Below are 22899 nucleotides of genomic sequence, written 5' to 3'. Positions count from 1 at the left end.
ACAAAGCTAGTCTATTCGCTAACCAGAACAGGGTTAAGGAAAAGACGATACTCCTGAGTCAGCGACAAACATGCCCAAAGCTCTCAATCTCCACGTGGGCCTCAAAGATGGTCAAGGGCTTCTTTCTCAGTCTAAAATCCCTGCAAAACCTATGTCCTCTGCACTGGAAATTAAGCTTACTGCTTTGTGCAAAACTTGGTGAAATGTATAGAGACGTGGAGAAAATAATTTGAATCAGGTGGTCTTTTAAAGATAAGCACAAAATGACCCAAATTACAACATTCAATTTAGAAATTCTTCTATTCTCTGAAATACTTTGTAATACTATTCTTTGAAACATCAAAGATGCTTATGTGTGTATTGACATATTTTGTCTTAATGAGACTGTTAGAAATCTCACAATATGAAAAAGATGCTCACAATATGAGAGAGATGCTCAAAGAATAGTTATTCTGAGCAACTAATCATCTGTGATGAGGACAAAGGTCAATTGGTAATGGCCAGTGTGGATGAAATTGCTGTTCTTGATCACCATCACTGTTGTTGCTGTTAGGTGCTGCCAAGTCAGTTCCGACTCATAGCGAACCTGTGTACAACAGAATGAAACACTGCCCGGTCCTGCGCCATCCTCACAGTCATTGCTATGTTTGAGCCCATTGTTATAGCCACTGTGTCAGTCTGTCTTATTGAGGGTCTTCCTTTTTTTCACTGACCCTCTACTTGATTAAACATGAAGTCCTCCCCAGGGACTGGTACCTCCTGATAACATGCCCAAAGTACAGGAGACAAAGTCTCACCACCCTTGCTTCCAAGGAGCACTTTGGCTGTATTTCTTCCAAGACAGGCTTGTTCATTCTTCTGGCAGTCCATGGTATTCAATATTCTTCACCGACACCATAATTTGAAGGCATTAATTCTTTTTCAGTCTTCCTTATTCATTGTGAAGCTTTCACATGCATATAAGGTGATTGAAGATATCATGGCTTGGGTCAGGGACACGTTAGTTCTCAGAGTGACATCTTTGTTTTTAAATATTTTGAAGAGGTCTTTTGGAGCAGATTTGCCCAATGCAATAAGTTGTTTGATTTCCTGACTGCTGTTTTCATGGGCGTTGATCATGGATCCAAGTAAAATGAAATCCTAGACAATGCATTCTTTTCTCCGTTTATCATGATGTTACTTATTGGTCCAGTTGTGAGGATTTGTGTGTTTCTTTATGTTGAGGTGTAATTCATACTGAAAGCTGCAGCCCCTGATCTTTATCAGCAAGTGCTTCAAGTCCTCTTCCAGCAAGCAGGGTTGTATCATCTATATATTTCAGGTCATTAACAAGTCTTCCACCAATTCTGATGCCACATTCTTTCTATATAGTCCAGTTTCTTGGATTATTTGCTCAGCATACAGATTGAGTAAGTATGGTGAAAGGATACAACCCTGATGCACAACTTTATTTTAAGCCCTGCAGTATCCCTTTGCAGTACATCAACGGGGAACTGCCAGGAATTCAAGCCGGATTCAGAAGAGGACGTGGAGCAAGGGATATCATTGCTGATGTCAGATGGATCATGGCTGAAAGCAGAGAATACCAGAAAGATGTTTAGCTGTGTTTTATTGACTATGCAAAGGCATTCTACTCTGTGGATCATAACAAATTATAGATAGCGTTGTGAAGAATGGGAATTCCAGAACACTTAATAATGTTCATCATCACTACCCACAAATATATTTTTTCATCTACATTTGTTTATATCTAATTTTTATAAAAAAAAAAAAATTTTTTTTTGTTTGAGGGGAAAGATCATATGTCTTGGTTTCTGTGAAGAGTATAATCAAAGCACACAGATTCAAAACCTGACCCATTTCCTGACCCATTCTTTGTTCCTATTGGGGCCAGATTTTAAAAATTTAATCAAATGACTAATGCACTGTACTATTATCCCCAGTTTTTTTAAGATACCTCATTTTCCAAGCCATCTAGATAAAGACTTATAAGACCACTTTATCTTTTTGCCCAACATACGGTTAATAAATTTCGATTCTTGGCATGCAATACTACAAGCTAATTAATTGTTTTAAAAAATATACTAAGTGTGAAGTGACTGTGAGGTCATTGTTGCCACCAAATATATAACTTGAAACTTATGCCTCCAGGCAATGAATACTTCAGAGAAGACTCCAGAGAGAATTAGACCCAGAATTCTCTTAAGGAGCTTTGATACATTTCAAACACTACAAATGAAAAGGAATAGCATATTGAAAATGGAGATCATATGTATGGTGTAGCTTTGCTGCAGAAATTCCTTAAATAGAAAAAAAAAAAAAAAAAAGGCAATAAAGTGCTATTCCTTCAAGCTGAGAAATGGTGCCATGATGCATCAATAGGCGCCTGGGTTAAAGCCAATATGGTCTGTCCATAGCAAAGAATACTACGCAGCTGTTGTAAAGAAAGAGGTAAATTTACGCGTATTGACTTGGCAGGGTCTCTAAGACATGTTTTAAGTGAAAAATGCATGAGACAATAGTAGTGTATGATCCATTTATGTGAAAGAAGAGACATGAAGTATAATTGTAATATGAATATACATGTTTGTATATGCATGAAATGCCCACCAAACTATTGACAGATTATTTCTGAGGAAGACAGTAGGCAACTGTGCATGTGTGTATGGGTGTATGTGTGTGTAATTTACAGGTGGGGTGGTGAGGTAGTGGACTGGGAATTAACATATTTTGTCCTGTATGACTCTTTTTGCTTGAATATTTTACAAGGCTATATTTAAGTATTATAGCACCACCCTTAGACGTGAAAAAAGATGATATTATATGTATCTCCAGCCAACATAAGATTATAATACTGGTAGGTGCTCTAAACTGTAAAATTTCCACTGATAACACAATTAAGATTGTTCAGGAATCAGGTCCAAAGGGCAAAAAGAGAAAAAAAAAATACAGACCCAAACCAGTAATGAGTGGTAAGCTCTATAGGTTATCTTGCTCTCCAATCTGTCCTTCATGCTTAGCACAGGTCTCAGCATAAAGTAGAGGCTCAATAAATATTAGTTGAATGAATTTTTTGGTTTGTTGGAAGCATATGCACTTTATGACTTAAAATGCAAATATGAGACAGATATTATTTAGAATATTGGAGTATGAATTTTACTGCCTGGATTAATTCAGTTTCCTCACAAAGATAATTGAGTCAAGGACATGAGCATTAAGCCCTTTGTGAAACAGAAGACTGGAAGACACCAATATGGCACACAGTTCCACACCAAATGGAAACTCTTTGGTATGCTAGTGTCCAGTCTCCTCTAGACGTCATATCTGGCTTCTTGAGCTGTTCCCTCAGCATCATCCACCAGCCACGCTTAACATGAAACGTGAAGCAGAATCACCCACAACATGCTCCTGGATCTCAGCCAGTTGTCTGCCCTGTAGCAAAGCTGTCTGCAACACAAGATGTCTGAGGAAGACGTGTGGAGAATGGATAGTAATGCAGGCTGTGCACCGAGCTGAAAGAGGATCACCACAAGCAGGGTGGGCAGAAGAAGCACTGAGATTTAATATCAAATGATAGGCTGTGGCTGTGGGGTGCTGGGAAATTAGATGCAAAGGCAAAATTCCTTTTGGGCCAAGAGTCTGATTGTGGGGAGGAGAGTAATGAATGGAATTGTTTGAAGTTCTAGCTTTGGTTGAAGGCACAGGTGTGTCGCAAAATAATTTGCCTACCTAGGGTTATCTTCAGTAGGGTTATCACCAACAGTAACATTAATGTTAAGCATGAAATGATTTTGTACTACTAATATAGAATATGTCTATAAATATTGCATTTATATGGAATAAAGGTTTTCACATAGTCATGGCATTTACCTAGGTTTGAGATTTGTAACCATGTTATATTTTAAACCTTTGGAAAATGGTTCTACATTCATAATTTCCAATGTAAAATGAAAACACAGACCATCTGGAAATTATCAAAATGCTGTGTAAAGGCAATGATGCCATTTACTGTATAGAATCAATTTAGCACACCAATAAAAAAACACACACACGTATAAACCTCGAAAAAGAAGGCAGCTCTTTTTCCATAGAACTTTTCATTTAAATTCTGTTGCCATTGTTGTGCAGTAAATTTTGTTGTCACACAGCTATAGCTAAAGTGCTTTTTATTTGATGTAATCCTACTGCATCATTAAAATATCAGTATTTTTTATGTTTTGCAAATATTTGTGGACACCATTAAGCAACACGAAGCACAGTGCAGTAACAAATGTCCATTTTATGGCCACTGTCAGACTATATATCGTATAATGCCCCAATATTATCAGCAATCTAGACCTAAATTATCACAACCCAAAGTCCATGAAACACAAGACACATATATAATCTCTCTTAGTCCCTGTATTGAAATGTTAGAATTAAAAGCTTGGGCTATCAATTCAGGCAGAAAATGTCGTTTTCCAGAGGAATTTTTCACTCAGGACAAAAAAGGCGAAAAGGCAAAGGAATGAAGCTGATTTTTGTGAACAACTCTTAATCTGAAAGAAGAGAGTTTTATGTCCCAAATGAAGAAACAGAGGTGAGAGGGGAAATAAAGGTACAAGTGGGGAAAGTTGTTCTTTTTTGTCACTGTTTTTTTATTATTATTATTTTAACTAATAAAGATGTTCACATTACCAGTAAACAATGTTGGTTTATGGTGTTCTTAGAGATTTTCTATCAACTCACAGTTTTACTTGAGAGAAGCCAAGGAGGTTGGTGTTTTAAACTATGGTGACAAATTACCCGCAACATATGGTTCATTACAAATACTGAGCAAATAGTTTCTAAGTTGCTCAGGAATGCGGCCAGCTAAGGTACAGAGGGAAATCTATGGGGTTGGGTCAAAACTGGAAATATTTTGTCATGTAATTAGGCAGAACTGGTGTGGGACTTGTAAACACAGAGATTCAATTTGCACTATGACAGGTGCCCCCTTGTGTACCGTTAAATATTTTTTCCTCTCCTCCTAAACTTCTTCATCGCTTCTTCAAATATAAAAGACAAATCACCTCCCACCACTCATGCACCCCTCGGTCTTCTTTTTGTAGAGTTTTGAAAGTGGTCAAAGAATTGATTTCATTAACTACAAACAACAATATTAATCAGAAGAGGTTGTCAGGACTTATAAGGGTGAATGTGTGTAGAGTTGAGTCGGCAGAACAATTTGGCCTATTGTAGTTTCTTACTTCATTGTTGCTTTTGATAGCAGCAGTTGCAAGAGAGAGGAAGCTGCTGGATCCGACTACCAAGAAACAGGCAGGGGAGAGAAAAAGATGAGCACACTTAAGAGCGTCAAAAGCAAACGTTCTGACTTTCAAATGCACGTGTAATCAAACAGTCTAGGGCATTTTGATTTGAAAGCATGAAAAGAGATCTTGAAATCTCTTTCTTAGCTATACAGAACAAATCCACAAAGCCACATGATCTGCTTTCTAAAACTACTAAGCAAAGAAGTGTTTATTATTTTTTAGTTGTCTGTTTATTGTAAATTTCACACAATCTCTTTCATCTGACAGAGGTTGCCACCTCCATTAGACAATCAAAGTTTGAATTACGATCTCCCAAGCACTTCTTAATATGAGTGCCAATTTAGAAGTCTGGTTTTTACTTCATCATGAGTGACGTTACTGATATTGGCAAAATTTGTGAATGGTTATGTCTTGATCAATAACTGAATTAATTTAAAAAATGGCAGCTTCGTTTGGTTATTTTTTTTTTGTTTGGAGAATATTTTTTCCCATGTTAGATAACCTGTGTAGTGAAGAATTAAAGAAGAAGTCGTATAATTTATCACTTCTAGTTAAAAATACAGTTTTTGATAGGTACAACTTGTATTTCAGGTCACAGCATGTTAAAACAAAGGGATAGCATTTAATTCATGTAAACAGACAGTATTGGAATCTTTTGGAAGACTTAAAAAGAAGAAACAGAACTGTGAACTATTTTAATCAAAAACATTCAAAATATGTTCAGATATAGTAGACAGATGTTAAAATTTCAATTTGATTGTAACTTCAAACAAACTATAAAATTCAGACTTTTTCTAATTTTCAGTTGCTTTTCAAAAATTTTAAATTGAACTTTTTGGAAGAAAAGTTTCATTTCTTTTTGAAATACTTATAAGAAAATAGGTGTGAATGTTAGAATATCAATTTTTAAAGTAAATTTGAGTTCCTTACCTAATTTCTATATTTTTTTTACATTCAATCTGAGCAGTAAGGGATAAAAGTGTGTGTTTTAGATTGTTTTAAGTAGTAGATTATAAAATAAAATTTGAATCCTACCATTAGCTTAGATTTTTTTCTGAGTCACTTCCCTTTTAAGGTTTTTTGTTTATTTTTTTTTTAATATGATTATCTGAAGTTTTGTTTGTTCCATTTTTCTTTGGGCCTACTGAGAATTACGTAAATAATTTTCCCTATCACTTTTAGGGGAAGTCTGGATGTGTTGCCTGTATTATGAGTCATTAGAATTAGTTACAGTGTGACTGAAGCCACAACACGGACCAAATCACAAGAGTTGATGAATTTCAAAATCATGCTTCTTAAAAAATGTAGTGGCGTAATCACAAAAATAATGCTTGCATTTCTCAATGAAAAAATCTAGCAATTAAAATCAGACAAGTTTTGCTTTTGTGTTTTAAAATGAAAGAACATCCTTAAAAAGCTTGCATAAGGGTAAATGAGTACCTGTAAATGTGGGTACAAATATAAGCACCCATTACATTAAAATTTTTTAAAACAATTTTGGAGAGAGATTAGGGTCGGTGTCAGTGAGAAAAGAAGGGAGATTTTTACTTTTCATTTTATAGCCTCCTGTACGGTTGGAATTTTCTAACTATGTGTGTTCTATTTTTTTATTTTTAAGTCAATGATTAAAAAAATCAGCTAGGTGGTATTATGTGCTATTTTTGTTTTTTGTTTTTACATTTTCCTGTCTTAGTTTTTTACCTAATATTATTTCTTTAAAATAGTTTAAGCATATTCAAAAAAAACCTTAAGTCCTGGTTATTTTGCTTTTAGAAACAGACTAAAGAGCAATTACATAAGGTCAAAAACATCTTTTAATTTTGTCATTTGTTTTTGTGCCACTTCTTGTTATAGAGTTTCACATCTAGATATTTGGGTGTTCAGAGCTTTGTTGGACTTGGAGTTTGTTGCTTTTCTGTTGACTTCCTATAGGAAAAAAGTGAAACTGAGATCTTTCAGTTACATGGAGCAGTTGCCATTCACTGGTTTGGGAACCCTCTACCAGAAGGAAGGGGAATGTCATGTTTAAGCTTAGAAGGATTGCCTGTATTCCATGTTCTTTAAGGAGACAGGGTTTTCTCTAGCAACATGGTTTCATTTGAAATTTTATGTTTGTTTGGCGTATCATTCTGGTCTGACTTTGCACGCAATATGATATGTCTGCAGTGGACATCAAAGTGTCTTTCGGTTCTAAATATCCATTTGGGTGTAATTAAACGACATCTACTATTATTTCTTGCCTTCTCCATTTTCAGTCATACGTTCAGTATTTGGAAGAAATATTGTTTAATTTTTCCATATACTGAAGTAAGATTTTTTTTTATATTAAAGACAGTGTCAACTCTCAAAGATAATAAATAGTAAGCAATCCCTATAATTAGAACTATATAGACAAAAGGCAATGATTCATTTACTTTCAAGATATATTTGGCTGTTGGCAAAAGGGGGCAGAATTATGCAGTTCTACCTTGTGTCTAAAGATGTTAAAACAACCAGTCAGTTTAGTCACAAAAATCCATCTGAACGAATAGTCAGGAAATATTTAGCCAAAACAACTGGTCGGTTGAATTTTTCAGTTTTTAAGGAGTTTTTCTGGTATTACATTGACATAGTAATAAAACAAAGACATAATAAGATGTTATCATCTATGATAATCTGGAATTGATTTTTCTCTAGGCTGTGAGGTCAAGTTTCATTTTTTTTCCCACGTATCCAATGGATATCCAATGGATCTAGCAACATTTCTGAAAATACTATTCTTCCCCCATTACATTGCAGTGTCACCTTTATCATAAATCAGGTAATCACATATGCATAGGTCTATTTCTGAACCATTTTGTTCTTCTGGTCTATTTGTATGTTTTTGTTCCAATATTACTCTATTTGTATTATTACGGATTTATAATGTTTTAATATCTGGCTGGGTGCATTTTCCAAATTTTCTTCTTCTTGATTGTTATCTTTGTATTTGCATTCCATGTAAATTTTGTAATCATCTTGTTAGTTTCTAAGAACCTGCTAATACTAATGTAGTTTGTTTCCTATATTATTAACGGGAAGAAATGCAATTTTTTTTTCAGTTTGAGACTAGTAGAAATACACCTACTCCAGTCTTATTAACTGTCTCATTATCTGACATTTCACAGTTACGACAATAGTAAAAAACCTACTATTTTGTGCCTTAACAATGTACATCTGGCAGTAAGAAAAACCTAGGTGTGAGTCTAATGTAATGCTGCCTCTGATGGTTAAGTTTATGTATCAACTTGCCTGGGCCATGATTCTCAGTGGTTTGGCAGTTATGTAATGATATAGTCGTCTTCCATTTTGTGATCTGATGTGATTATCCTCTGTTTTTGCGTAACGCCGATTTTTGCATAACAACCTCATCTTTGGAACCTAACCATGTCGATGAGTGAGGAGTGGATGTAAAGCTGCACATTTTCCTTTCCAATTTTATGGACCTCCTAAATTCTAACCCCAGGTTAAGGATCCCTGATCCAGGCACAGCTTCAACTACTTTCTACAAGTGTCCTATAATATATTGCATTTTCATTATATTCAGATCAATATATTTTTTTTAATTGCCATCATGATTTCTCCTTTGACCAGGGAAATTAAGAACATTTTTTAAATTCTAAGCAAGTGTTATTGATTTCTAGCTTAATTCTAATGTAGCCAGAGAACATACTCTATATTCCAATACTTTGAAATTTGTTGGACTTCGTCTATGGCCTAGCATATGGTCTATTCTGGCAAATGCTGTCTGTGTACTTGACATACCACTAAGGTCTAGTTTGTTAATCATGTTGTTCATATCTTCTACAGCTTAGTGATTTTTTTTCTGTGTCTTCTATTAATTACAGAAAAAAAAAAAACAAACTAGTGCCATCGTACAGAGAGGCATGTAAAATATTTCACTATGCTTGTAGATATGCTTATATTTCCTTTTAATATTGTTAGTTTAATTTTTGGGTTTTTTTTAAATTGTGGTAAGTACATATTCAACAAAACATTTGCCATTTTCACATTATTTACTGTGACATTTTTATATTAAATTCAATGACATTAATTACATTCATCATGTTGTGCAACCATCACCACTATTCATTTGCAAATTTTTCCATCCCCCTTAACAGAAGCTCAGTGCTCCATAAGCAATGATTCCCTCTTCCCCCTTTTTCCCACCTCTGGTAACAAATATTGTTAGCTTTTCCTTTACATATTTTGAGGCTCTTTTATTAGGTACATACAATTTTTAGATTGTTACATATTCCAGTTAAATTGACCCTTTTGCCATTATGAAATGTCCTTCTTTATCTCTGATAAAATACTTTTTTGTCTGGAGTCTTATTTTTTTTTTGATATTGTGGCTATAGTAGCTTTATTTTGATTGATATTTTCACAGTATATATTTTTCCATCCTTATACTTTGGACTGTTTTGTGTTCTTGTATTTAGGTACGACTCTTTATGGATTATATATCTACATATATCTGTTGTTTTAATCCTTTCTGACAATCATTGCCTTTTGTTGTTGTTGTTACCTGTTGTCGAGTATGTTCTGACAGAATCGACTGCTCCTGCACCATCCTCACAAGCATTGTTATGCTTGAGCCCATTGTTGCAGCCACTGTGTCAATCCATCTTGTCAAGGGTCTTCCTCTTTTTCATTGATCCTCTACTTTACCAAGCATGATGTCCTTCTCCAGGGACTGCTGCCTCCTGATAATATGTCCAATGTATGTGAGAAGAAGTCTTGCCATCCTCACCTCTAAGGATCATTCTGGCCAGACTTCTTCCAAGACAGATTTGTTCATTATTTTGGCAGTCCATGGTATAGTCAACATTCTCCACCAACACCATAACACAAAGGCACCAATTCTTCTTTGGTCTTCCTTATTCATTGTAATAAGCATGATGAAAGCATGTATATGAGGTGATTGAAAACACCGTGGCTTGGGTTATGTGCACCTTAGTCCTTAAAGTGACATCTTTGCTTTTTAACGCTTTGAACAGGTCTTTTGCAGCAGATTTGCCCAATGCAATGCGTCTTCTGATTTCTTGACTGCTGCTTCCGTAGGCATTGACTGTAGATCCAAGCAAAATAAAATCTTTGACAACTTCAAGCTTTTCTCCGTTTATCATGAGGTTGCTTATTGGTCCAGTTGTGAGAATTTTTGTTTTCCTTATGTTGAGGTATAATCTTTACTGAAGGCTGTAGTCTTTGATTTTCATCAGCAAGTACTTCAAGTTCTCTTCTCTTTCAGCAAACAAGTTTGTGTCTCTGCATAACATAGGTTGTTAATGAGCCTTCCTCTAGTCCTGATGCCCTGTTCCTTTTCATATAGTCCAGCTTCTCAGATTATTGGCTCACCATATGGTGAAAGGATACCACCCTGACACACCCCTTTCCTGACTTTAAACCATGCAGTATGCCCTTGTTCTGTTCGAATGACTACTTCTTGATCTATGTACAGGTTCCTCATGAGCATAATTAAGTGTTCTGGAATTCCTATTCTTTGCAATGTTATCCATAACATTTAAATAAATTTAATGGTCTGCAAAGACTTTTTTTTTAAAGACCTTAAATAATTTAGTTTCATTTCCTCATTCCTTATCTTCGTGATTTAATCCAAAAATATTATAAACGTCACAATATATTAATATTACTGTTTTAAACAATAAGTTTTTGTACGTGTGTGTGATTTTTTTCACTTATCAGGCCAGCATTTAGGTGGGAGAGGATAGATATTTGGAATGGTCAATGGTTAAAGTTTTGCTGGTAGTGTGGCAGAAGTACAAGGTGTCAATGAAGTTTAAACGATTGGAAAGGAAATGAAGACTGGAACAGAAAGGTAGATTGAAAGGAAATGGAGGTTCAAGGAATTGATGAGCAAGCATATGAGAGGACAGGAAGTTCTAAGGCTAGGATATATATATATATATATATATATATACACATATATATGTATATATATAATTATATGTATATATTTTAAACTTTATAAACCAACCCAAAGTATTCATTTATTTTAATTTTGTTGTTGTTGAGAATATACACAGGAAAACATATACCAATTCAACAGTTTCTACATGTACAATGTAGTGACATTGATTACATTCTTAGAGTTGTGCAGTCATTCTCACCCTCCTTTTCTGAGTTGTTTCTCTCCCATTAACATAAACTCACTGCCCCCTAAAGTTCCTATCTAATCTTTGGAGTTGCTGTTGTCAATCTCATCTCTTATAGGTAGTTCTTAAAAGAGCGAAATGCTCAAGGTAGACCTTTTTTTTCTACCAGTTAAGTTAAACTATTTTTGGTTTTAAGAAGGCTTCAGGGGATATTTTTGGTTTAAGGTTTAAAGATTATAGAAAAAAAAATCAGGGCAATAATTTTAGGGGTTCATTCACCCTCCATGGCTCCAGGAAGTCTGAAGTCCTTGAGAATTTGAAATTCTATTCTACATTTTCCGCCTTTTGGTCAGGATTCTTCTATGGAATTTTTGACCAAATGTTCAGTAATGGTAGCTGGGCACCATCCAGTTCTTCTGGTCTTATGGCAAAAGAGGCAGTTGTTCATGGAGGCAATTAGCCTACGCATTCAATATTCTCCTCCTAATCCTGACTCTCCTTCTTTCTCAGGTGAGTAGAGATCAATTGTTGTGTCTCATATGGCCACTTGCAAGCTTTTAGGACACCAGGCACTATGCAACAAACGAGGAGGTAGAACAGAAGCACTAAACACATTATTAGGCCAATGAACTGCATGTTAATTGAAACCATGAAATCATGACCCTAAACTTCCAGATCAAGGAACCAAATCCCATGATATATGGGTTGTTGTCTTAGTCATCTAGTGCTGCCATAACAGAAATACCACAAGTGGATGGCTTTAACAAAGAGAAATGTATTTTTTCACAGTCTAGTAGGTTAAACCACCAAAACCCAGTGCCATTGAATCAATTCCAACTCCTAGCAACCCTATAGGACAGAATAAAACTGCCCCGTAGAGTTTCCAAGGAGCGCCTGGCAGATTCAAACTGCTGACCCTTTAGTTAGCAGCTGTAGCACTTAACCACTATGCCGCCAGGGTTTTCTCTAGTAGGTTACAAGTCCAAATTCAGGGCGTCAGCTCCAGCGGAAGCCTTTCTCCCTCTGTCAGCTCTGGAGGAAGGCCCTTGTCCTCAATCTTCCCCTGGTCAAGGAGCTTCTCAGGTGCAGGGATCCCATGTCCAAAGGAAGCGCTCTAATACTGGTCCTGCTTTCTTGGTGGTATGAGGTCCCACTGTCTCTCTGCTTGCTTCTATCTTTTATGTCTCAAGAGATTGCCTCAAGACATAATCCTGTCCTGTAGGTTGAGTCCTGCCTAATTCACAGAGCTGCTGCCCATCCTCCCTCATTAACATCATAGAGGCAGGATTTACAACACACAGGAAAAATCACACAATACCAGGAATCATGGCCCAGGCCAACTGATACAACACATTTTTTGGGGGGTACACAATTCATTCCCTGACAGTTGCACATAAGTAGGTTCAGCAGCTACTCTATTTTGTTTTTCTGTTGTTGAAAATATATCTATCACACAACTTTTGCCAGTTTAAGGCTAGGATATTATGGTTAGAGTGTGGAATGCCAGTGCTTAAGATTTTGGCTGTATATTAGTTATGGTAATTATAAGGTACAAGATAAGTCTATGTAACAGAAATAAAGTGGAAATGACGAATGCACTAGAACATGAACAGAACTGGAAGACAAGGTGTTGAATGTATCATCTACGATCACCATTAAATTTGTCCAGGATAAAGTTTTTTTTTTTTAAAGGTGGGACTTCACCCCAGATAAAGTCACACATTTTGATGGGTCTTTTTTTGCCAGGTAGCAGATGGGATGCAGACCCTGAAAGCTTAGTACGGCAGTGTGTGATCTTTTGCGAGAAGTTGGGTGCAGTCTTTTTTTCTTTTTTGGCAGAGAGATAGCTTTGGAATAAAGAGTGCTTGGAATTAAGACGAAGGTGCTAAAGATGCGGCGGTTAGTGCATATGCTCTATCTGATAAATGGTCAGGGCTGAGCTGGAGCAGATGGCAAGGCGGAAGGGACTGCAAATAACAATTCACGTCACATTTTACTCTATATTTTGATGTTTTGGGATCAGTTGGGATCAGTTGCTCAGTTGAGATCTGAATGACACATTTCCATGCTTATGAAAGCATCCCACCCAGCAGCTGCTGATGCTGCTAATGGAGAAAGAAGCTTGAGGAGACAAGGAATTTTCAACTTAGAAAGACAGAACCCCCAAACAGACTTTGTTCCCATCTGATAATCCAAACATAATGGAAAGTCATTTCCCAGCCCGCAGTACTGGTGAACACACCTCCCAGTAATGGCACTGAACCATGCATGTTGAATTGATTTTAAACACCTTAATAAGCAAAAGAAACTAAACTGTTCCTATGAACAGAGAGGGTGTTTCTTCTAGGATTGTACTTAGAGTTGTAAAAATAGCCAGAAAACCTAAAGTTTCCCCCAGTGGACGTGCATAACTGAGATAATTTATATGATACTTATGAGGGTGACTGAATAAAATTTGAAACAAATAAAAGGGGAAAAGCTGAACAATTTATTATTAATTCAAGTTGTACATTTGAAAAGTTACATATAAAAGCCTCCTACCTCAAAAAATAAGCAAACAAAAAAACCAGTCATCTCTGAATCCTCCTTCTCTTCTTTTTCCCACAGTGTAAACAACAATTTTAATTCTTCTAAAGATTTTAATCAGTTAATACACATTTATATACAGCCTTTGGGTGCAGAGCAGTTACAATGGTTTTCTTTTAAAAAGAAGAAAAAAGATTCTGAGATCAAGGAGCTGATTATGTAGGAGGAGGAGAATAAGAGGACAGTCTGGTGGTAGGGGAGTGTAGAGAGGATAAAATGCCTTGAAGAGTGGGGAATGGGAATGGGTGAATGGAGGAATCAGGGAGAACTTCCTGGAGAATGTGCACCTTGAGTGTCAATTTAAAGCAAAGTTGAAATTTGGCTCTACTTTGGCAGAGTCAAATGTGTTTTTTATTTATTATTCTCAGGCCTCATGAGGGTGGGAAAAGGATACCTAATACAGACACTTAAAGTCCCTGGATAATGCAAACAGTTAAGTGCTCAGCTACTAGACAAAAGGTTGGCAGTTCAAACCCACCCAGAAGCACCCCAGAAGACAGGCCTGGTGATCTACTTCCAGAAGGTCACAGCCTTTAAAATCCTATGGGGCAGTTCTACTCTGCACACATGGGGTAACCATGAGTCGAAATCAACTCAACGACAACTAACAACAGAACAGATAATATAAAACTAGGAAGGAAAAAAGCAGCGGTGGATAAGCCAAATGTTCCTTTACAGTTACATGTGGAATCCATTAAAAGACAAATAAATGCCTTTCTTTGTACAGCTTTAATATAAGAATTATTTTGGCTGCAAGTGATAACTCAATTCAAACTGACTTATGCAAATAAAAAAAAACAGGAATTTATTAGTTCACTTAACTGAAGTTCAGATATGTCTAGATCAGGAGCTCAGATGACTTGATTTCTCTCCAGTCTTCACTCTGCTTGTCTCTGCATTGACTTCTCATAGGTGGGCTCTTTCCAGAGTTGGCAAGGTGGCCCCTAGCAACACCCGATTAACAAATGAGCTTTGACAGGAAGAAAACTTCCTTTTCCTAATAAACCAAAAATCAGTTGCTGTTGAGTTGCTGTCTGACTCACGGCAACCCCACGTGTGTCAGAATAGAACTGTGCTCCACAGGGTTTTCAATGGATGAGTTTTTCAGAAGTTGAGTGCTAGGCCTTTCTTCCAAGGTGCCTCTGGGAGGACTCAAAATGCCAACATTTTGGTTAGTGGCAGAGCACATAAACTGTTTGCATCACCCAGGGACTAGTAGTTGTGCCTACAAAATTCTTAGGGTGACTCTGACTCACTAGGTTTGGCTCATTTGTTTATCCCTCAACACTCCCAGGTCTGGGTCACATGACCACTCCTTGACCCAGGGATGTAGGATGAGGTACAGTCAGCCTCACACAATGCACACGGACTGAAGTGGCCTATGTGTCTCAGGATCTTGTTACACAAAGAAGGGAATAGTAGATGCTGGATAGGCAAAACAAAAGATATTTCTAATAGCTCGTTTTCTTTCTGGAATGTTCCTATGTACTATTTTGTTATAACGCAATAAATATAATAAATGCAATTGTGTGTGTGTGTGTGTGTGTGTGTGTGTACATCCTTAAAATAGTTTTAAGTTCTTCCTGCCTGAATAGTTGTATTGTTCCCTCTGCTTAAAATGCCTCTTCCATCTTCACTCCTATTTCTAACCTGGTTGACATGTGTTTATCTTTCATGTCTCAGCACAAATGTCATTTTTTCAGGAAATTCTTTGATTTAACAATCAGTTTGGTGCCTCTATTAAAAGTAGCCTTCTGTATTTTGGGAGAAGCCCTGGTGGTACAATAGTTAAGAGCTACAGCTGCCAATCAAAAGGCTGGCAGTTCGAATCTACCAGCTGCTCTTCGGAATCCTTACTGGGGCAGTGCTGCTCTGTTCTATAGGGTCTCTGTGAATCAGAACCGACTTGGCTGCAATTTTTTTTTTTTTTAACCTGTCTCCAGGACTGTGAGATGATGAATTTTTGTTTTTGTGAGTCAACAAATTACCCTCTCCCTAATCTGTGGTACTGTCAGGATAACCCTAGAAATGAACACAGAGCAAATTTGGCTTAAAAAATTATAAAGCTATATATTTCTAACTACCATCAGCATAGACGAGTTCATTTATGGTGGGTAACCCCCCATAAAGATTACCTTCCCTTGCTTTCAGAATATTTGCTATGGGGAGATTTACCTTCTCTCTTTTTTTTAACCCCCCATAAAGATTACCTTCCCTTGCTTTCAGAATATTTGCTATGGGGAGATTTACCTTCTCTCCCTGAAGTTTGTGCTGCTCTGCCTCATGTTTAAGCCTCGGACACTGGTGAGACTGTTGGAGACCTAAGGAGGTTCTTCAGAAAGTGTGGATAAGGATAGTAGTGGACTTGTCATCTCTGCTTTTCCCTAGGGAACCTATTGTTGGCCTCATTTTCAGAGCACTCTTTTGAAATGGAGGCAAAAAGGGTATCATGAAGATAGAGGCCAAATTTCCTCCTACGGCAAAGTGGCCTGACACCAATGCACTTCTTTGGGAGTTGAGGTCCCTAGCATACACCATGATCCTGATACTCAACAGGTTTCTCTAAAGCTACCTCAGGAAATTGATGTAGAAGAGGAGCAAGAGCCAAGAAGGTGTGTGCCTTGAACATTCTGGTTAAATATGAGGCTCTTTCATGGATGAGTCATACTGTAGGAATGTGCCTCTTAAAGTGGAGTTTGGGGAAGCCTTGCACAAAAAGTTTCCCTAACTATATTTTTAAGTTAAAAATGTTAAGTTAAAGTCAATAATTTTTGTTAAAATACTTTTTGCCTTGATGATTACTCTGGCTAGCAAATGAATTTGTTTAGTTTTGTGAAGAATAAAGTGGTTCTGTATGTAGTGGATGGTGTAGTGGTATCCAGGGCCAAAGAAGAAAGAATTCATTCCTACCCCCATTTTTAACTCATAGCCTAAGAGGTTAACAGATTTTCAAAGACTTAAACAAGACTTGACCTCAAGTAATCTTTACAGTGTCCTTAATAAGCTAAGTACAAGTGAATGAAAACACATGGAATTTGTTTTCAAGAAAACGAATCTTGATACTAAATTAAGAGAAGAGCATTTGAAAAAAGCACATTTTAGATTTCAACAAGTTTAAAATAGCTAGGATCAAGTTCAAGGTGTTTGATGAACTAGTCTCCCTTTCCTATTTTTGATTATATCCAATATATCTTCTCTCGCCGTCCATGTTTATCGCCCAAATTTCGAAAGAAATAATGGGCAAAGTAACGGGGCAAGACTTTGTCAAAATAGTATCTAAACAATGGAAAGAAACTAGTGAGAAGTTTGTAAAAGCTTTTTTGGCATTAGAAAGAGAAAAAGCAAATTAAAGAATCTTTTTTTTTTTTTTTTAGTGGTGGTGGTCTGATAATGGGGTGGAATTTTTAGTGTTTGTCTGTTTCTTGGGTTTTGGGTCCACTGCCTAACTTCTTTTTGTTTCATGGGAGCCAAAGGACTTTTTTTAAATGTTGAGAAATTCTTTGGGGAGAGGAAAAGATGATAATTGCCTTTCCATCTTGTTTGACTTGAGAGAAAATAGCTGTAGAAGGAGCTTCACAAAGGAAACCATAACCTAAGAAATTTTACATCAAGGATGAATAGTAATCTGAGAATAAAAAATTCTTCTCGTGGTAAACTACTTACAGAATGCAGCAGGTTGTCATCCTCACCACCACGTGAAAGGCTGATGTTGATTATCCCCATCCGTTGGATTGTTGCTCCTAGTCTGTTCACCAAACTGGCTTTGTAAATTCTCACCTTTCCTAAATGTTTTCTTATTTCAGAAGATGTAAAGAAATGCCAGAATTAGTCAGAAGTTCTGATAGCAACTCATGAATTTCAGGACTGGAATTTTAAATTGCTATAATGATCAGTCATCAATGACTATTATGAGCATTTCTTCACCAGAAAAGTTTGTATATTCAGTTTGCTTACAAAACTTGAGAATCGAGTGAGATTAGGGTAGTTGTGGCAGACATACCCTAAGGTGATCTCCAATAGGTGACACCCTTCTATAATTCCTTCCTTTTGAATGCAGATGGAACTTGTGACTTGCTTCTAACCAATGGGATTTTGCAAAGGTGATTGGATGTCACTCCCATGAGTATGTTTAGTTATATAATATTCTATCTTATCAGACTGGAGTGAGAGTGATTCTCCCGCCGGCCTTGAATAAGTAAAAAGCCATGGTGGGTGAGGGCTTGTGAGAAACCCACATAACAGGGAAGTGTGAGTGGTCTCTACAACCTGAGGACAACCTCTAGCCAACAGCCAGTAAGGATCTGGGGCTCTCAGTCATATAGGGCAAGGAAATGAACTCTACCAACAACCTGAATGAGCTTGGAAGTGCATTCTTCCCAAGTTGAGCCTCTAGATGAGAACACAGCCCAGCTGACATTTTGATTTTAGCCTTGCTAGGCTCTAAACAGAGGACTCAGTTAAGCTGTGCCCAGACTTCCACAGAAACTGTTAGATAATAAGTGAGGGATGCTTTAACCCTCTAACCCACCACACCCACTGCTGTCGAGTCGATTCCGACTCATAGCGGCCCTCTGAGTTGATGGTAATTTGTTACACAGCACAGAAAACTGATATAGTAGTTGACTTTTTATATCTAATTCATTTTACCAAGAGAATTTTGAAGAAGACGTGTGCACTCGGAAAGCAAAGGAAAACAAATTTAAAGTTTATTCTTTGTTGGTGTTTGGTCTTAAACCTTAGTACTCACTCAGAATGGACACAAGGAAAACTTCTTTGATCTTTGTCAGATCGGTGACAGTTGTCTCAAATTAAGGCAGCGAAGAGTCTGCTTTGCTTCTTTACCCTAAGCCTGGACTGAGTCTCAGAATCCTTAGAACTCGCTGCTCTAATAAGACCAAAACAAAACAAACAAATGAAAAAAAACAAACGACAACAAAAACCACCACCAGGGCCAGACAAAATGAAACAAGCCAGAGAGATCGATAAAAGAGCATGAATTCATCAATTGCCTAGAACTAAGCAGCCCTCAGCTATCTGTCTAGGGTAACAGAGACAGATACCACATAGAAAATTCAAATTGACACACTTATAGCACACTATAGGGTTGCTATGAGTTGGAACCGACTCGACGGCACTGGGTTTGGTTTTGGTTTTTTGGATAGCACACTTATCAAATCCCAGGCATTTGCTAAGCACTTTTACATAAAACACTCTCAAGAAGCTTGTGAATATCGCCCTCACAGTTTAGAAAACTGAGTCTTAGGGAGTTTCTTTAACTTGCATGAGGCCACAAAGCTAGTGAGGGGTGGAGGCAGGCTGTTGACTTGAAGCCTATACTCAACCTCTGTGGGAAGACAGTAGGGCAGCCCCAGAGATTGAGCTCACCAAGCCAGAGGCCTGGGAGGGAGGGAGAACAGGGAAATAATGTGCATGTACCCTGGGGCCCTCATCCCTGTGAAAGTGTCACCTTTAGAAAATATGGTCAAATCCCCCCACCCAGGGCAGTCGAGTTGAAATCGGTGCCCTGGAATCTGACTAATCCTGGAAAATACTCACAGTACTCTCTTCCCTGGAGATCAAATTATGTATGTAGGCCTGTCTGTGTATGTTTGTTGGCCTGTGTGTGCATGTGTGTATGGAGTGGGGAGAAGGTAAGTAGAGCTGGGCATTATTACAGACTGGATATTATTTTTCTAGAGGTTCAAATAATTTATAGATGCTTGATATTACTCTATTTCTTTTACTATATATTTCAGTATTCCTCTAGAACTTGAGGAAAGAAAAATATATTTCATGAATACATTCTTAGGCCTTCTAACACATTTTTTTTCTGTTTTGTAAATGTGACATTGTTATCACAATTAAAGAGAAAAAATATAGAATGGTAGCTGAATGGAAAGAGGAAAGGAGGGTAAGATCATTTAGTGTTCATTCATCTATGCTAGGTCAGTGGGTTTTCCATTGTCTTCTCATTATTTTGTCTCTCTTCTCCCTCAGAGAGTTAGTGGGTATGTCTGGCCTCCTAATGCTTATGCAGTAGGTATCTACTACATATCCTGTGCTGTGGAGTGTGCTATATTAAGACAAATATAACATCCGCAAGCAGTTTGTAATCTAGTTGGGGAGGAAGACAAACACTGAAGAACAAGTCAGTAGTAACAGACTATGGATAAGCCCTTTCTTTAAGATGAATGAGAATGCAAGCAGTTGTGAAAATGAGATAGTTTGTTTTGACTGTCATCCTGTCTGCACTTGCTACTCAATTTGCTTCATTGAGGGCCTTTTTTAAACCAACTCTCTACCAAGCATGATGTCCTTCTTTAGGAACTGGTTTCTCCTGATAACATGCCCAAAGTACCTGAGACAAAATCTTGCCATCCTCGAAGGAGCATTCAGCTGTACTTCTTCCAAGGCATATTTGTTCAGTTTTGGCAGTCCATGGTATATTCAATATTCTTAACCAACACCATAATTCAAAGGCATCAATTCTTCTTCGGTCTTCCTTGCTCACTGTCCAGTTTTTGCATGCACATGAGGTGATTGAAATTACCATGGCTTGAGTCCTTAAAGTAACATCTTTGCTTTTTAGCACTTTAAAGAGATCTTTTGCAGCAGATTTGCCCAATGCAATACATTGATTTCTTGACTGCTCCTTCCATGGGTGTTGACTATGGATCCAAGAAAAACGAAATCCTTGACAACTTCAATATTTTCTCCTAGTACATTCTGTCCTAGTACATGACAGTAATACTTAATCTTCCAACATAAGGCACACCCTTTGGGTTAATTCTTTCTAGAAGTTGGGACAGAATGGAGCTGACTCATTCATACTTTTTAACAAGGCTCTTTTAAGAGACAGAAACCACTTTAGCTGGTTTCTATCCCATAGATATCTTTACATATCTCATAGCTGTATCCCATGGTGGGGCCACAGAAGTTAACTGGAGCAAATGGGAATAGATCTAATGAGCTAAACTTTATAATTATCATGTTCTAACAAGACCCCAGAGGAAGTCATATCTTCAGTAAGTCCTGGAGTGTGAGAGAGGGGAGAGTTTCCCTAAGAAGTTGAGAATTCTTCCAGACAAATTCACTAAAGCCTATTCTCAGTTCCCATAGTAATTTTTAGCCTGTGACTAGATAGTCTAGGTTGGAGGCCAAGGACCAGGTGCTCATTCTTCTCCCTTTACTAGCCATATCCAAAGATATGATTTAAGGATTATCTCCTATTGCAGTCAAAACCCTTAGTTGAGATTAGTTCAATCAGATTGTTTGCCTAACACCGAACACCAAGGAACTAATTATTATGTAATAATATCATTGATACCACAACATCTTTAGAATGTTTCACTTTCAAACCAAATGAATAGTGAAGAGGGGGGATTCAGGCCAAATGACAAAAAATTTTCTGGAAGGTCATAGGATAAGGAAAGGGCATTTTGAGGCAAATTTTTCCAAATAAAATTTAATTTTGGTGCCTATCATTGCATTTATGGATACTGCCACCGCGTTATGGTTATCCGTTTGTCTTTGTTAGCCTTTAGGTGTTTAATTCATCCCATCATGGTACCCCATCCTATCCTGCTTCTCTGAACATCACTCGAAGCTAAGCACATTGATCCTTATCTTTTATTCTTTTCCTGCCTCTCCCATTCTCTTAGAATGCAACATATTCTCTGCAATTTCTGGGAATATATTCTAATAGTCATCCAAATAAGGTAGTGACAATGAAGAGGGAGAGAAAGTAGATGAGTTTCAGACACATAATTCCTTCTTATATTTTTTTGCCTTCTTCAGCAGAAGGGGAGAGAGCTAAGATCTTCTAAATTTGGACTGGCTGATTTAGACACTCCTTCTATTAAGAGTTTGGCTGTTAACTAAAAGGTTGGCGGTTTGAATCCACCAACCACTCCTTGGAAATCCTATGGGGTAGCACTTCTCTGTCCTATAGGGGCACTATGAGTTGGAATCAACTTGATGGAAATGAGTTTGGTTTGTTTTTTCTCTATATATTGTGTTCACTTCTATTATTCTTAATGATGTAAATTTATTGCAAGCCAAGCAAATATCTGTTGGTGTTTATCTTCAGCTTCTCCTTGAAAATACATTTTCCAATAAAAGTAATAAAGTAATTGTCATTTAGTCACAAAACAATATATGTACTAATTGTTTAATGAGAAGCTAGTTTGTTCTGTAAACTTTCATCTAAAGTACAATAATAAAATAATAATAATAATTGTCACTTATGGATTAATTAGAACAGGGGATTAATTTCCTCATTCCTATTAAAAAGAGTATAACTATTTTCATAGATAAACAGGGCAAAATATTCATTATTTTTCTTGAAGACTTACAATACTAATTTTAACTTTTCATATATGTTTAGGGGTTCTATGTTATATCTTTTCTAATTATTTCTTTATCCATATTTTATTTTAACTCTTCCTGGCTAAAAATAGAAGTCATTTCACACGTGGTAGGTTTTAACTACTACTTTATTTGTTCTCAAATTTAAGTTTATTTAAAACTTTTGACAAATTTTCTAGAAAATAAACTGAAAAAAACTCATTAAAAATCTGAGTTTCTTGGTTCTCATTCTCCAGTTTTTGTTTGCTTGTTTGTTCTGATTTGGGTTTTGAGAAAATACAATATTTAATACACATGTTATTTTCTATTCAGTGCAGTAATCAACATCTTCACGATTCACCATTACGACTGATTTTCATTAAGAAATGTATGTAAAGTTGCAGCCATTAATTCAGATGTATTAATAAATGTCACAATTTCTTATTTTTCTCAAATTAAATCTGATTTTAAGCCTCCATTTTGAAAGACTGACAGAAAATTAAATATTAGTCATTTATTAGAATGAGTTATCGCATCACCTT

The sequence above is a fragment of the Elephas maximus genome, chromosome 1 (assembly GCF_024166365.1).
Source record: "Elephas maximus indicus isolate mEleMax1 chromosome 1, mEleMax1 primary haplotype, whole genome shotgun sequence".
NCBI classification, from domain to species: Eukaryota; Metazoa; Chordata; class Mammalia; order Proboscidea; family Elephantidae; genus Elephas; species Elephas maximus.
This window is presented reverse-complemented; position numbering follows the sequence as displayed.